This window comes from Adiantum capillus-veneris, chromosome 2, assembly GCF_014529385.1.
Source record: "Adiantum capillus-veneris isolate H3 chromosome 2, ASM1452938v2, whole genome shotgun sequence".
Lineage (NCBI taxonomy): Eukaryota > Viridiplantae > Streptophyta > Polypodiopsida > Polypodiales > Pteridaceae > Adiantum > Adiantum capillus-veneris.
The window spans coordinates 94,756,746-94,772,316 of NC_140932.1; the positions used below are offsets into that span (position 1 = coordinate 94,756,746).

At 46.6% G+C, this 15,571-nt stretch overlaps 1 protein-coding gene across 1 annotated transcript in view; it reads right to left on the bottom strand.

Moving 5' to 3' along the window:
- The window catches only part of LOC147463223 (putative sulfate transporter 4.2), a 94,669-nt gene that overhangs the window by 3,839 nt on the left and 75,259 nt on the right, over positions 1–15,571 (bottom strand). The window lies entirely within an intron of this gene.

A 15,571-nucleotide genomic window follows, 5' to 3' on the forward strand; every position in this document is an offset into this window, starting at 1 on the left:
TTTTGTTAGAGCTACGCAGACACGGGGAGGAGTCTCTTGAGGAGATCAAACAGTGGGAGACATTCACAGAGGGAGATCACTGATTTCTTTAGAATAGGGACTCGGCAGCCAGATGAGCAGGCTTCAGAGCAGACTTCAGAACCCACCAATACCAAAGGTATATTAGTTGATAGAGCCATTGAGCTCGGGAGAGCTAGACGCCCACGTCTACGAGGGCGACCGCGACATCGACGGAGGCTCCATCAGAGAATCGGGACTATTCTAGCACGACATGGGAGACGTCCAATGCGACTATTTATAGAGGCGGACATTGATGATGCTCTTCAACAACCGATGCAATACTTTCTAGGACAATGCCCGATGTCGGGCATCCTCGGGCATTGATGATGATGATTTTAGTTTTTCACTTTACTTCATATTTTTTTTGTACCCAAACATTGTATTAGATCCACCAAGATTGTATTAGTTTGGTCTCATCGGTCATTTTGGCCTTCTAAAGACATTTAATGTAACATTTCATTTCATTTCTAAGCCCATTAATCTTGTCAAATATAAGTCAAGACATCGTTGAGCCGGGTAATCCAATACTCTAGAGAGAGGTCCAAGCCCCTCTCAAAAGAGGCCTGTGAAACAACCACAAATCTCCTAGTAAGCCAGACGACAAATGTAGTGCTTCTTTGTCTTTAGTGCTTACTAACATATACGACATTTACACTGCTCACATGAAACTCCACTATATCTCCAAGACTCCAAGTCTATCCCTACTTGATGTGAGGATGTACGTATCTGACCAACAGCACATCTCACCCCATGTGACAAATGTGCATCCCTTTATTTTGCACCATTATCTCTAGTAGGAAGAAGATGCTCGCAACAGAAATTTATCTCTGTCCCCAGCTCATGTGCCAGTGCAAGCTATGACCTAATTGTGAGCTAATCTATGTAATAAAATGTCTAATGAGCAAGATTATATGTGTGCGGCTCAAAGTGGCAATGGCTCATCCATTGAATACTAAAATGGGGAAAACCGTCCATGATGTCATATGGACATAGCCTCGATGTGCCGCGTGGACAACTACTACGACTTGGAGCCAAAAAACTGTCACACAGCTACAATATCACTTGCACTAGAACAGGCAGTTGCGGTTGATCCGGGGTTCACACTGGGTGGACTCCCATCCACACAATGAGCACACACAATGAGTGGTGGTCTAGTGGACACCGTGGCCAGTTCACTGCAACCACGGTTTGGAGATAGATGTAGCTGGCTGTCAAGGATATTTTGTTAGCTCAGTTGATGGTTTTTTCAAGATAAACGTAGTTGGATGCCCTTTATGATGGTATATATGCTCAATTGGTTTTAGTCATGGTATGCATCATGTGCGTCTTATGAGTCATTGAGTCTTGAGTCTTGTGTCCAATCTAGCACTGCTCGTATGCACTCTCCCTGCACAGTTGGAGCCTAGACACCCCCATTGTACCTGTGAGTCCTCGGCTTGGAGCTGAGTGTGCTGCCAGCCAGAGTCTATTGGTTCCATGAGTTAGTCGAGTTCCATTGAGTTTGGAGACTATTGTTGTGTTTAAAGAGTTTGCTTTGTTACATTGTTATATAGTGTTTATTCTATTTGGAGTGAGATTTCTTGCACATTGCACTGAGGAGCACCCACAATAGAGAGCACGACATACTTTTCCTGCTACACAAAACCCAAGGAATTCTACAAGTGCCGACAGATCCGTTGGAACAATTAGAACCCTTGCATAACCCTCTTTGCATACATGATTGTGCAAGGCGCAATCGGGCAACCAGTGTTCATTGAAAGACCAGTAATACGACTATTCCCATCACGTACTAGCCAAAATCGCGAAGCATGATGTGTGCCAGCATGTGCATGTCTTATCTAGTGTGATTTTGCTGGTACGTGTAACAGACTTGGACACTCCAAGTCAAGAATCAACCGCGACAGCACCAAATAACCACTTCAAAACAATTCACAGATCACAATAGATTTGCACTGGCCCGGCGGAGTTCCGTGCCTAGAGATATTGGCCCCAAAGACTGACGCCCCTTTCGGTATTTCTTTTTGTATTAATCAATAATCAAAGTACAAGAGAGCGGTTAAGGTCTCACTCTCAGACTCTGCGTCCAGATGCTCTGAGAAGTGAGGCCCTCACCACTAATTTAAAGGTTACAAGGGATGCCCAAAAGCAGAGCCCCAAAAGCTTTTAAAATCAAAAGCATCAGTTCTCTCTCTCTCTTAGAGAGTCTTTTCTCTTTTTTTATAAAAAAAAGCAAAAGCAAAATTCACGTCGCTCATCATTTTTCAAAAAAAAAAAAAAATCCGTCTCCGCGATTTCCGGAATTTAGGGTTTTTGGCAAAAATTAGGGTTTGCAGGAATTTTAGGGTTTCTGGCAGAAATTAGGGTTTCTGTTGTCCGCCACGTCATCACTTTGTGACATACCCCCCTCTTGAAAGCATTGTAATCGATCGCGATTACGCCTGCAAAACCGACAAAAGCCATAAACTGTCTTAGCACACACTGACTGTTAGTACCTACGTGATGGGACACACATCTAGCACATGTACAAAATCGACAGTCACATCACAGGACATCACCAGACATCATAGGACATCACATGACATTCAACATTCATTCGGATCTTAGACCATGATTTATCGGCAATGTAGCTAGCAATCACATCTAGGTCCAATCGGGACCTCATCGATGTCCGATTGACTAACCCCTATTGCAACCATGTCTATTCGAGATCAATCAGACCAAAATGCTGCAGTCATTTCGGCTATCAGTTCCTGCACTCACAAGAAGTCAAGAACAAATCAGTATCATAATCAGGAATTCCATTTCATAAAGTCATCCAGCAGAATACTGTCAGCTCTCAGTATCCCTGAAGCTCAAAGAGACATCAGTGACTTTAGTATCAAAATCGAGGCATCTGTTGACAAAGGAGTGGAGTGACTCCCCTCTTGTGCATCCCACTACACCAGATCTTCGGCCAAGCTGAGTTTCTGGGTTCCGTTTGGAGTAGACTATGCTAAACCAAAACATCAAGGTAAAGTTTCACAATCCGAGGAGTATCTGCTAGGTCCTCCTCCTCCATCCACTTCGCATCAAATGCAGGAAAGTTCTTGAACTAAACCAAGAACCGCCTTCGGACTTTACCTTTCTTCGTATCATTATGTGTCAAAATCTGTTCAGGAACAAGGATCTCCTCGTTTTCTTCCACTTTGGGTTGCTCATCAGGCTCCCCATCATCAGGCACATCACCCTTAACAGGTTTCAAGAGACTCACATGCAATGCATTGTGAATCCTCCAAGTATCTGGCAGTTTCAATCGGAAGGAGACATCATTTATCTTGTCAGTAATCTGGAAAGGTCCGTAGTATCACATACTAAGCTTTGGAAAAAGCCTCTCCTTTCCCTTTTTCTTTCTTAGGCGTGCCTTCTCAAAAGTAAGAGCACCCAATCATCCTCCTTCAGTTTCCAGCCGCGACGATGGCGATCCGCTGCCTTTTTCTGTCGTTCTTGAGACTCCTGCAAAGTCTCGCAAACCTTGGCAAAAGCCGTATCCAAATCTCGCGAATATTCATCCACTTCAAATTTCTAATCTTTCGTGCTCAGGAAGGATGGAACCTTCGCAGCACTTTCAACAATCTCACATGGCGTCTTCCCCGTCGAAGAGTGTATCGTGTTATTGTAGGCAAATTCCACCAAAGGTAAGTTCTTTTCCCATTGAGTCTTCTGATGCGAGATACAAGACTTCAATAAATCTAAAATCACTGAATTGGCAATCTCAAATTGCCCGTCAGTCTGCAAGTGGAACAATGACGAGAACTGCAACCGCGTGCCAATGTTCTCCCAAATTGCCTTCCAAAACAAACTCATAAATCTGGGGTCTCTGTCGGAGACAATCGTCTCAGGCGTGCCATGTAATCGGAAAATCATCGTGATCATTCTGTATTCTCGGGAGATCAAAAAAAATGAAATCCATTTCAATATTTTCCCAGGGGCGGGTGGGCATGGGTAAAGGCTGTAACAATCCGTGTGCCTTATGCCTGTCAAACTTGACCTTCTGGCATACCAAGCAACTGCGCACAAACTCTTCCACATCCTTCTTCAGTCTCCGCCAAAAGAAATCTCTCTCTACCCCTTTCATGGTGGTAGCAATGCCGCGGTGACCCGTAAAAGGTGGACAGTGGCAATCAGTCATAACCTTTTCCCTCAACGGCTGTGTAACGCACAACATAGTCTTTTTCATCAAGTAGCCTTCCCGAAGGGAGTATCCAGCTATTGTCTCCCCATCCCGTATCCGTGTGAGAATATCTGCAAAATCTGTATTTGTGGCACACTGATCGACCATATCCTCGAAGCTCCTATGCTGTATCGCTGAAATAGCTAGAACCAACGGTTTTCGAGACAAAGCATCTGTCACCACATTCTTCTGTCCCTGCACATGGACAATCTGGAAGTGGAACTGTGACAAGATGTTCACCCACCGCATCTGCTTTTCCGAAAGCTGCTTCTGTGACAAGAAGTAGCGCAAACTCTGATGGTCTGTAAAGACAGTAAAATCCGCTCCGAGTAGGTAATGCCGCCACTGAGTAAGAGTGTGGATAACCGCCAAAAGCTCTTTCCCATAGATCTGTGCTGTCATCTCCGGCCTAGAGAACAAACGGCTCTCGTAAGCTATGACATGGCCTTCTTGCATGAAGACCGTACCCAGACTACGACCACAAGCATCACAAAATACTTCAAATGACTTCTGTAAGTCCGGCAAAGTCAAATCTGGTCCTGTAGTGAATTTCTCTTTCAATGTCTGAAAGGCAGTCACCTCTGTGGGTCCCCACGAAAAAGGTACTCCTTTCTGTGTTAAGGTATGCAAAGGGGAAGCAACCTCTGCAAACTTTCGTATGAACTGCCTGTAGTACGAACACAATCCCAAGAAGCTTCTAACTTCATGGACATTCCTCAAATCGGGCCAATCACGGATAGTCTCTATCTTGGCCGGGTTCATTTGCACTCCTGCTGTTGACACAATGTGTCCCAAAAAATGTATCTCTGGTAGGAAAAATTCACTTTTCGTAGCATTAATCACTAATGTGTGATCTCGTAATGCCTGGAGGACTTGAAGCAGATGATCTCTGTGTTCTGCCTCATTCTTGGAGAAAACAATGATGTCGTCAAAGAAAGTGCCAACAAATAGCCTGTACTCTCGAAAAATCCTATCCATCATCCGGTTAAATGTCGCAGGAGCATTGGTTAAGCCAAAAGGCATCACCAAAAACTCAAATAACCCAAAAGTAGTCCGAAAAGCTGTCTTGTAGACATCTCCTGGCGCTATCCTGATCTGATGATATCCACTCTTCAAGTCAATCCTGCTAAAGCACGAGGATCCCTGTAACCTGTCGAGTATATCATCGATCCTAGGAATCGGAAATCTGTTCTTGATGGTGATTTCGTTGAGAGTGCTATAATCGATGCACATTCTCCAAGATCCGTCTTTCTTCAAAACCAACAACACTCGAGAGCAATACGGTGAAGTACTAGGCTGGACAAGACCCTTTTCCAAGAGGTCTTTCATTGAGTTCATAATCTTTTCATTCTGTACTCGGCTCACATGATAAGGTGGCCGATCCGGTGGCGTGCTTCCAGATATCAGATCAATGGTATGATCTTCAAGCCCTCTCAAAAGCAATCGGCATGAGCGTGGAGAAAAAAATCTTGGCGTTCTTTTCTTCAGGTCAAAACATATTCAACCTTTATCCATCGTTCAGTTCTCCCAAAAGAATGAGTAAGAAAAATGAAGTTCATCAAGTACAATTTCTAAGCCCTTCATTTATCAAAGTCGCTTTCTCGGCCCGGTAGTCAACCACGACGTAGTTCTTGTGGTACCAAGGGATCCCGAGTAGAACGTCACTCGCGTGCCCTGAACACCCCTGTCATTGCAAACGAAGTTTGCCAATGCTCGGTGTAATGGCAACATCCCATACTGGGTGCCAGTCGAACTACCTTCGCCTGTGGCGTCAGTCTGTCGGGCGTAGTTCCAAATCGAGCTGCCAATTCCAAGTGAAAAGAAGTTGGCCTTGGCTCCTTCAAAAGAGCTTCCTGATCCTTCACTTTGCCCCAAAAGCGGCAAAGTTTGTACTTTCATTCATTAGATTCGGTGTAGGTCCCACGCCATGTGGTACCAGTTCTACTTTTCTATCTGCCTTTTCTGCCACATTCCTCAACTGCTCTCGAACTCTCAGACCTGTCGTTGTCTTTATCATTCTGTTCTTTCTGTGCCTTATCAGGGCACTTTGCGAAAATATGTCCATGTTCCCCGCATCCAAAGCACTTCCCCTCTCTGATGAAGCGAGCTCTCTCCTCAGGAGTAAGCTTGGGTCGTGCATCCTTTTTTTTCTCTGGGTTGCTCTTTTTCATTCTACTTTCATTCCCAGAAGTCTGTTGGGCTCGTTGTGTCATGGCCTCATCTGTGGGGTAGGTCAGACTGCCAGAGTGAATGGCAGAGCCCCGCTTCGCATGACTCATCAACTCCTGAACAGAAGCTGTCTTCTGTTCCAAGCAGTGATTTCGGATCTCTGTAGGTAAACCCAAGGTAAACCGCTCAATCTGTTCTCTGAACGAGATCTTCTTGAATGAAGAGGCGGGTAGAAAAGAGCTCCAGAATCTTTCACAATAAGAATTCACTGTATCGCTCTTGGTCATCCGGAGATGGTTCCAAGCAGCTCGTATATCTCGCTCAAACTCTTGAGTCAACCAAGAAGAAATAAAAAGCCTCTTGAATTTCAGCCATGTAACTGGCACAGTCTTGCTTAATAGAAGCGTGGACCACCAAGTACGAGCATTCCCCTTAAAGTAAGAGGCAGCTCTCCGAATCTTGGAGTGCTCTGAATAGCATCCTCCCGCGAAAGCGATGTCAAACTGCTGTATAAAAGACAAAGCCTTCGAAGCATCTGAGTATCCTTAAAAGTATCAAACTTGATCAAGTGGCCACCTTCCTTAAACTCTCGGACTTTCTTGCTTTTATCTTCGAGAAAGTCATACTGGTTGGCTTTGTAAAAAAAATTCTTCTTGTTCGCATAAAACTTTCCGTCATCGGAATCTGAGCTGTCTGTAGACGAGTCCTCAGTAGAACTGTCAGTCTCTGGGCGAGATGTAGCCTTCTTTGCCTTTTTCTTGCCCTGTCCGAAGCTTTGTGTCTTGCTTCGCTTTTTGCTTTTTCTGTCTTCTTCGCTCTAATCCGAGGAGCTAGAAGAACTGTCAGAAGAAGAAGAAGAAGAACTGGGTACTCCTTCAAATCGAACACACTTCTTCCGTTTCTTTGCCTTGTCAAATGTCAACCGACGACCCAAATATCCTTGGAAGTCAGTGCCTTTCTTCTGCTTTTTGCCGTGCTTTTTGTCTTTCTTTTGCACGTCGAAAAGCTGAGCAATCCGTGCATCAACCACGTTCTCCAGTTCCTGCTCCGTATATTTTCTTGAAGGCAGAAGGTTTCTTGAGAGCGGGTTTCGGGAGTGTGGTTGTGGTTCTCTGCCACTCCATTTGTACCTCTTCCAAAGAGGTCTGGTTCATATATTTTGCCATCTTCGGGTCCTTGGCAAAATTGAGCATCATCATTGTTGCATCGCTGATCAACTGGTGACGCTCTATCTCTCGCCGCTCCGCCTAAGTAGGCCAAGGCGGGCCATACTCTCTGCCTGAATCTTCGTTGTGATCCCAGCTCGCATCTCGAGATACAGAGGGAGTCGACTGATCATTGCCTGAAGCCATAGGTGCCGCGGAAAAAAAAAAATCGGGGATCGGATTTCCCGTAGAAGAGAAATCGGTCGTGCTCTGGTACCACTGTAACAGACTTGGACACTCCAAGTCAAGAATCAACCGCGACAGCACCAAATAACCACTTCAAAACAATTCACAGATCACAATAGATTTGCACTGGCCCGGCGGAGTTCCGTGCCTAGAGATATTGGCCCCAAAGACTGGCGCCCCTTTCGGTATTTCTTTTTGTATTAATCAATCATCAAAGTACAAGAGAGCGGTTAGGGTTTCACTCTCAGACTCTGCGTCCAGATGCTCTGAGAAGTGAGGCCCTCACCACTAATTTAAAGGTTACAAGGGATGCCCAAAAGCAGAGCCCCAAAAGCTTTTAAAATCAAAAGCATCAATTCTCTCTCTCTCTCTTAGAGAGTCTTTTCTCTTTTTTTATAAAAAAAAAAAAGCAAAAGCAAAATTCGCGTCGCTCATCATTTTTCCAAAAAAAAAAAATTAAAATAATCCGTCTCTGCGATTTCCGGAATTTAGGGCTTTTGGCAAAAATTAGGGTTTGCAAGAATTTTAGGGTTTCTGGCAGAAATTAGGGTTTCTGCTGTCCGCCACGTCATCACTTTGTGACAGTACGCTTGGTGTAGATACAACTAAGACACAAGGCACGAGTATTTGAGATGAATTTCTAATATTTTCGCTCAATTCATAAACTCATCCAAAACCGGTATAAAAGTGCCCGAAGGACTCAACAGTTATAGAAGTGCCCGAAAGTCATAGAGAACCTGCAAACTCAAGTGCAAAGAGCACACTTAGCCCCTCTGGTGCATAGAGTTCATCCAGGTACATCCCTATTGCTCTCTATCTCTCTCTTTCTTTGCCTTGCGTACAATATTGGGCGTCAAATTCTCGCGTGAAATTTTCTTGGTTTTGTGACAAGAGGCACCATGCCTAAGCCAACCAACCCTCTCTAGGCACTGCACACCAATGTTATCCACATTGTCAACACTCCACGGCAAAGTGGTTCCGGCATGAGGCGATGGCAGTGCAAGTATTGCAACTTTAAGTTAACTAGCACAATTTCTCGAGTATAAAGCACTTGGCAAGCATTGTCACAACCAATAACTATGGGGGGCGCAAGAAGATTTCAAAGGACATCGAGGACAAGCTGATTGCTGATCACTTTCCGGCCATGGGTGATTCCGATAAGGTGCCAGGTACACAACAAGCATAGGATGCGCTTCACAATGCTCTTGTGGGAGATTTGGGTGGTTCATCCACACAGGTTCTAATAGGCTTGGACACTCCAAGCCAAAGATCTACAGCAACACACGTGAGAAAACTGCAAATAACTGAATGAACTTGAATAGAGGGAGAGAGAGAGAAGAGTATAGTCAACACAGCACGACGGACTTCCAAGCCAAGTGCATGTCTGTCGAACTTGACCTTTTGACACACCAAACAAGTGCATACAAACTCATCCACGTCCTTATTGAGCTAAGGCTAGTAGAAATATTTTTCACCCCTTTCAAGGTACTTTTGATGCCTCTATGCCAAGCAAAAGGTGGATTATGGCACTCTGTCTCAACACCTTTTTCCTCAAGTCCTATGTAACACACAACATGGTCTTTCTCATCGAGAAACCTTCCTTTAGAGCGTAACTTGCTCCTATCTCCCCACTTTGTATCCGGTCAAAGATATCTGCAAAATCTGAATCTGTATCAATTATATCTTCGAAATTATGATGATGTATTGCCAAGATGGCCGATACTGTAGCTTTTGTGACAAGGCGCCTGCCACTCAATTCTTCTTTCCCATATCTTCGAAATTCTGGTGATGTATTGCCAAGATGGCCGATACATGTGGCTTTTGTGACAAGACGTCTTCCACTGAATTCTTCTTTCCCATAAGATGAACAATTTGGAAATGGTGCTGTGACAAAATGTTCACCCATCTCATTTGCATATTGGAGAGTTGCTTCTGGGACAAGAAGTATCTCAAGCTTTGATAATCTGTGAAAACTGTGAAATCAACTCCGAGTAGGAAATGCTGCCATTGAGTTAGAGCATGTATGACCACTAACAACTCCTTCTCATAGATCTCTGCAACCCGCTCCGGTCTAGAAAAAAATTCCACTCTCATTGGCCCTTCTACATTAAGACCGCTCCTAGACTGCGTTCGCACACATCACAGTAAACCTCAAACGTCTTTGCCAATCTGGTAAAATCAACACAACCAATTATCAACTTTTCCTTAAGAGTCTTCAACGCTGCAATTTTTTATGGTCCCTAGGAAAAGGGAACCCCTTTTTGAGTCAGGATATGCAATACAGAAGCAATCTCTGCAAATTTTCGAATGAACTACCTGTAGTAAAGAACACAGTCCCGAACCTCGTGTACATTCTTCAAATATGGCCAACCCCTGATGGTTTCTATCTAGGCCAAGTCCATTTGTACACCCCCTACTAAGACGATGTGTCCCAAAAAGTGTATCTCGAGCAAGAAAAACTCGCTCTTTTTCCCGTTGACCACCAATTGCTTTCGTAATGCATCAAAAACTTGTAAGAGATGGTGCCAATAATCTGCCTCATTCTTGGAAAATACGATGATGTCGTCGAAAAAGGTGCCCACAAATGACCTATACTCTCTAAAAATCATGTCCATCATCCTGTTGAACCTTGCAGGAGCATTTGTGAGACCAAAAGGCATCACCAAATACTCGTACAATCCAAAGGACATCCTGAACACGGTCTTGTATACATCTCCAAGAGCGATCCTGATCTGATAATAGCCACTTTTCAAGTCAATTATGCTAAACCCTGTAGCCTGTCAAGTATATCATCGATCATGAGTATTGGAAACGTGTCCTTGATGGTGATTTTGTTGAGAGCTCTGTAGTCAATGCACATTCTCCATGATCAAAAGCATTGATGAACATTAAGGTGGTGTACTGAGCTGAATTAGACCCTTTTCAAGAAGTTCTCTCACTTGGTTCATAATTTCCTCATTCTAAGCTCTGCTTACTCTGTAAGGTGGTCGGTTCGGTGGCGTCCTGTCGGAAATCAAATCAAGCATATGATCTTCAAGTCTCTCAAGAGGTAGCTCTCCAGGCAAACCCTCAGAGAAACAGTTGGCTTGAGCTTGCAAAAGTTCTTGTCTTTCTTTCTCTAAGTCTGACATGTTTGACTTCTTAATTTCATTGAGTTCATTTAAATAGATCAAGTAAACAAGAGACAGGATTTCATTGATTTTGAAACGACCAAAGCCTATACAAGTGGGACAGGCTCACCCTTTAATTTTACATCAAGAGTAATTTCTTTGCACCCCGCCCCTCCCTCTCTCGCCATCGCTCGCCCCCCAACTCTCAACGCGTTGCCCTGCGTGCCATTGCCTACCCGCCCCAGCCTCAGCCCGCTGCACTTCAGCTCGCCCGCCCCTGCTTCGCAATCCCTATCCCTCCGCATCGCTTCCCCCCGCCCCCTCGCATCGGGTCTTGCTCAGCTGAAAGCGTCAGTTTTCTTGGCGTTCTTAGCGTGCTTGGCCAACAGAGGGCCACCTCTCGTCTTCGTCTTTCTGCCCTTCTCCACGGCAACAGACACTAATGGACACTCATGCTCCACCTCAGAGGGACTCTCAGGAAGCCCCCTCGCGCGACTCCGCTGAGCCCTCCATTCGACTTGCTCTATCACCGACAGAGCAAGCGAGCCTAGCCGCAGAGGTGGAACGCCTGCAGGCGACTTCCGTTATCTGAAAGATTCTCGGCACCAGACCTAGCAGAGGAGAGCTGCGTGATCTTCTCCAGGCCCGCCTTCTCGCAGAGGTGGGTAAGATCTTGGACGTCCAGTTTCTCGGACGAGGCTACTATCATATCGAGTTTGAGACCTTCAAGATGGCGTCCAAGGTCATCGCCATGAGCCCTTGACCATCCGAGTAGTTCGAGCCCACTTTCGACAGTGGAGACATGGTTTTGACCCATCTTCAAATGTTCTAGTAGAGGAGGCAGACCTTCCCATCTCCGTCTGCTTTCCTGGTTTGAGGAGGGAGTACCTACCACTTTTGTCCAAGATAGGCTCAGCGATTGGGACTGTCTTGGAGACACCTCGCACGGCAGCCTCAATAGCTGCCACGGCGTCCGGCATTCCCTCGATACGTGTTCTGGTTAGGGACACCCACACTCTCCCGAAGGTCATCTTACTTCCTCGGGTGAGTGGGGGTTGGTTCCGATAGAGCGTGGAGTATTCGGGCCTCTCGAATCAGTGTTTCATTTGTCGACAAATGGGCAACGAAACGTTTCACACCGAAACGTGGCATTTCACCCCGAAACGTTTCACCCTAGGCTAAGGCCTCACTAAAACATCTGACCGAAACGGCAATTTTGTGTATATATAGAGTTATATATCGACAAAATAGGTGTTCACAGTGCAGTGAGTAGAGACACATGCTATGTTAACCTTGAAATAGCATATACAACATAAATAAATAACTATTTAATGGCCAAATTCTCTAAAGCAAATTTTTTATTTCAGGCGTTTCACCTGCACGTGAAATGTTTCAGCCGTTTCACCTGTTTCGCGTTTCAAGCCTGCTGAAACGCGTTTCGCGGTTACGCTGCAGATGGGCCATCTCGCGAAGGCCTCTCCACGAAGGAGACCCCAACCTACACCACACGCCTAGCCCCAGCCCTCAAAGGCTAGCCAGCAGAGCAGCAAGCAGAGCCACCCTCCGAGCCTTGGGCTCAAGCAGAGGAGGGCTAGCAGCAGGTTCGTGGTCGACATCGATAGGGGCCACCGCGCCAGCCTGGCACTCAGAGTGGTCCTCAGGCTCCTGCTAGCAACAGCGGGTTCCCACGGGGAACCGATTAGACCCTCTTTAGCAGGACGAGGTCCTTGCTCCAGCCTCCACCTCACCCTCACCCTCGACAGCCCCCCCAAGTTCCCCCGTGCTTCCCCCCCCCCCCCCCCCCCCCCCCCCCCCCCCCCCTTTCCCCCTTCTCCCTCTCCCTCTCCACCTCGCCCTCTTTCCTCTGTCGTTCCCCCTCACCCCTCCTCACCCCCCTCTCCACTTGTTCCCTCACCTCCTCCTACTCCAATCCCACAGCCGTCCCAGGGGGCAAGGCCTTCTTCAGCTGCTAGGAGATCTCTTGGGAGCGCCTTTGCCACGAGTCGTTTAGCGAGAGAGGGACAGCCTTTCTTGCGACCTCCCCTTCAAGTACAGACGTCTCCTTTTGCAGCAATTCCTCGTGGTCTGACGAGCTTTGACATTTGTCGTCGTCGGGATTTCTTTTCCCTACGACTTTACACGGTTTCTCGGCAACCCCTCACCAAACCTTCAGGCAGCCTGCTTCAGAGCTCATATATTGTTCCTTGCAGCTAGGGGGATGGAGGCCTTGGACTCAGCGGTTGGCTTCTCTTTTCCCCTCCACGGCAGGGACCAGGCTAAGTGGACTTTAGACTCAGTGTTGGAGTGGCTGCAGACACAGGCCCTAGAGTTCTCCCATCACATGGGAGACCTAGGAGTTACAGATATGCTTCAAACTCTTTGGCCATTGACCAAGTTTGTTGTGACACCTACAGATGCAGCAGGATGTGGAAACATTGTGGTTTACTTTTTTGCTGACACGCAGAGCCCGCCATGCTATGTACACATAAATGAGGACTCCTGGACAGAGGAGGTTGCTTTACGCATGGCTCAGTCTACTTGGGGTTGGGCTAGACACTCTTTACAGTCACGCCTATCTCGAGGACAGCCTACCTCGAAGATCGCACAGTTAGCTATTGTGGCAGCATCAGTTCTCTCTCGCTCCCCATGAGGATCGTCTCATGGAACGTACAGGAACTAGGTGGGCCCCAGTTTCAGCGTCAGAGGGGCAAACTGCGTCAGGAATTCAGCGATGCCTCGTGGGAGGAGAAATTGACCTGCTTATGCTACAGGAGCATCATCTGTGTGAGAGCCGCATTAGATGTTGTGGTCAGCTTCTGCATGGGCGGTATGAGACTTTTTGGTCAGCTGCATTTGGACCTGGAGGCATCCAGGGCGGGGTATGTATGACTATTGCGGATACTTTGCAGCACGCCATTGTGGGCAGAGGGATTATTGTGCCAAGTAGGGCTCAGTGGATCACTATGCAGGTTCAGGGTTGTCTCGTGGGCTTCCTGAACATCTATGCGCCCAATGTGGCGAGTGCAGAGTTTTGGTCTCAGATTGTTGAGTCTCTACCGCAAGCAGAGCAATGGTGCATAGGGGGTGACTTCAACATGTTGGAGGAACCCTCTGACAAGATTGGTGGTAGTCATACTACTGTGCATGGAGTTGAGCTGGCAGCTTGGGAGAGGTTTTGTATGCCTCTACAGGTTATAAATGTGTGGCAGCATTCCAGCTTTGTGCGGCCCCCAGACAACCTTCTCTCATTCGGACCGCAGAGTGGGTGGGACAATTGGCATTCTGGCAGGGACTTCCTTTTCGGACCATGCTCCAGTGATCCTTACAGTGACTGATAGACAGAGGAGGGGGAGCATGATGCTTCGCATCCCAGAGAAGGTCTTGCTTGACTCAACGCTTAGAGAGTGAGTGGACGCTCTTTGGATAGAGAGCTTAGACATGCAGGATTCTCATGTTGACAAAGTGACCTCTGGACTTGCTCAGCTTAGTCGACTTTTTCTCCAAGAGTCTTCGGCTCACCTGGCTGCAGCGAGAGGAGGAGCAGCGTCTCCGACGGGGCGTTGCTTCCTTGCAAAGGATACGAGAGCAGCATCCAGACAGTCCTTGGTTGGAGGAGCAATTACAGCAGGCTCGCCAGGAGCTCGTCACCACAGAAGAGAGGCACCATGAGTTTGCTTTCCATCGACAGGCATCGGACCCAGGTGGGTGACAGACAATAAACCCAGGTAGGTGACAGAGTGACAGGCGCTTTCTTTGAGGCAGTGGGACCTCGACATTCGCATGCTAAGGCCAGTCAGTTGAGGAGGCCCAACAGGTCAGTTGCTTCAGAGCCAGAGGACATGCGTGCAATTGCCATTGATTTCTATCGTGATCTAATGTCTACAGAGCGTCAGGATGTATGCAGAGAGCAGGTGTGGCCACAGATGCCTTGTCTTGTAAAAGACAATGTCAAACTGCTGTGTGGATGCAAGAGCTCGGTGGGTATCCTTATAGCCTGAAAATGTATCAAACTTGAATGCTTGCCCATCCTCCTTTAAATCCTTAGTCTTTCTGCCCTTCTTCGCGAGATGGTCATACTAGTTCAAACGGTACGAGTGTCTTCTCTTCTTCCCATACATTCACTCGTCTGAGTCACAATTGTCAGAGGACAAGGTGTCCTCATCGGAAGTTTTAAAATGTTTCTGATGCTTCCGAGATTTCTTGTGGAATCTACTCTTTTGAGTCTTTCTCCGCTTCCAATGCTTCCCATCCTCCTCGTTGTTGGAGTCGGAGGAAGAGGAACTCTCTGAGATATCGAAAGGTGATGATGAACAAGGATCATCCTCAAAGCGAACACCCTTCTTGGATTTTTTGGCTGCCTCGAAAGTAGATCTCGGACACAAATAGCCGGGATAGTCTGCTGATCGACTCTCTTCCGAGAGCTCTTCGTAGTCTTTATCAATTTATAATTTTATTGACCTGCTACTCAATAGCATTGTCAAATTTATCTTGCAAGTATAGATTTTGTTTGTCTGCGCTCAGCTTTGCTTTCTGTTTCATGGCCGACTTGAGAGGTACGTGGATAGTGGCCTGCCATGTTAATGAATCTCGTCAAGTGGGTGACTCTTCGGAAACTTTGCATACTATGGATC